The sequence below is a fragment of the Egretta garzetta genome, unplaced genomic scaffold, assembly GCF_000687185.1.
Source record: "Egretta garzetta isolate BGI_Z169 unplaced genomic scaffold, ASM68718v1 scaffold54, whole genome shotgun sequence".
NCBI lineage: Eukaryota > Metazoa > Chordata > Aves > Pelecaniformes > Ardeidae > Egretta > Egretta garzetta.
Genome location: NW_009259313.1, coordinates 1,383,583 through 1,385,523, shown reverse-complemented (window position 1 = coordinate 1,385,523; position 1,941 = coordinate 1,383,583).

The following is a 1,941-nucleotide window of genomic DNA, read 5'->3' as shown; positions in this document are numbered from 1 at the left end:
TTGGGTTGGAAGGGACCCCTAGAGCCCACCCAGCCCAACCCCCCTGCAGGAGCAGGGACACCACTAACCACATCAGGTTGCCCACAGCCCCGTCCAACCTGGCCTTGAATGTCCCCAGGGATGGGGCCTCCACCACCTCTCTGGGCAACCCCTGCCAGGGTTTCACCACCCTCATTGTAGAGAATTTCTTCCTTATATCTAGTCTAAACCTACCCTGCTTCAGTTTAAAACCATCCCCCCTTGTCCTGTCACAGCTGGCCCTACTAAAAAGATTTTCCCCACCTTTGCTATAGGCCCCCTTTAGGTACTGAAAGGCCGCAATCAGGTCTCCCCGCAGCCTTCTCTTCTCCAGGCTGAACAAGCCCAACTCCCTCAGCCTGTCCTCGTAGGAGGGGGGCTCCAGCCCTCGGAGCAATAGGCTGTTCGAGAGCAAACGTCGCCATTTATGTGCCTGTCCTGCCTGGTGGCTGCCTGCTTTCCCTAACTGAACCTTTGGTACTTCTAGGCCCTAGAGAAACAGTATTTCCACTGCATTACTGCAGACCTGAAGCTGCAAAATCACGGAGAACCCCCACCCAGTTGCCAGGAGCAGTCCTGGCACAAAGCTTCATTGCAATTTTAATCCATCTAAAGGCCCAAAGCTGATCTCACCAAAGACCAAATAGATGTCATGGAGGAACTCGGGTTTAACAGGGTGTGGGAGGTATTGCTCCTGCATCCCATCTGAGACAACACTTTTATCGGTGATGCTCACAAGACCCTTCTTTCTCCTTCATGACAGTATATATTTCTGGGTCTCCCTCTTGTGCCTCCTCTTTCTGGCCTTGAATGGAAGAAGGATCATCACAGACAACCTTGCTGTGCCTGTTTGTCTTCCTGAAGGTTTCTGGAGGATGCCTGTGAACAACATCCTGCCAGAATTTAAAAGCTTAAAAATCCCGTTCTTCTGAGTGAGGGCTCAAGGAAACTGTTACGGAAACCACTGTATCTGTGCAATGAAAGAAACTGCTCTTCAACAGCTGGAATTCCCCTCAGCCACATCACTCAGAAACAAAGGAACACAATGAAGTTCCAAAAAAACATACAAGGTTTACCTTGTATATCTTTAAAAAGTGAACAAAGTGCTGTTAAAAAAAAAAAAAAAAGTTACTTTAACCAGGTACCACGAACTCGAGACATTTCAGCTTTACTGCAAATTAGCAAATGTAAATCATAGAATCATAGAATCACTTTGGTTGGAAAAGACCTTTGAGATCATCGAGTCCAACCTTTAACCTAACCCTGCCATCCCACCACTAAACCCTGTCCCTAAGCACCTCATCTATCCTTCTTTTAAATACCTCCAGGGATGAGGACTCCACCACCTCCCTGGGCAGCCCATTCCAGAGCCTGACAACCCTTTCAGTGAAGAAGTTTTTCCTAATGTCCAACCTAAACCTGCCCTGGCGCAGCTTCAAACCATTCCCCCTCATCCTATCATCTGTTCCCAGGGAGAAGAGGCCGACCCCCACCTCCCTACAGCCTCCTGTCAGGCAGTTGTAGAGGGCGATCAGGTCTCCCCTCAGCCTCCTCTTCTCCAGACTAAATACCCCCAGTTCCCTCAGCCGCTCCTCGTATGACTTGTGTTCCAGACCCCTCCCCAGCTTGGTTGCTCTCCTCTGGACATGTTCCAGCAATGCAACATCTTTCTTGGAGTGAGGGGCCCAAAACTGAACCCAGCATTCGAGGTGTGGCCTCACCAGCACCAAGTATGGGGGCATGATCACGTCCCTACTCCTGCTGGTCACACCATTCCTGATACAGGCCAGGATACCGTTGGCCTTCTTGGCCACCTGGGCACCCTGCTGGCTCACACTCAGCCAGCTGTCAACCAGTACCTCCAGGTCTTTTTCCACCATGCAGCTTTCCAGCCACTCTGCCCCACGCCTGTAGCATCGCATG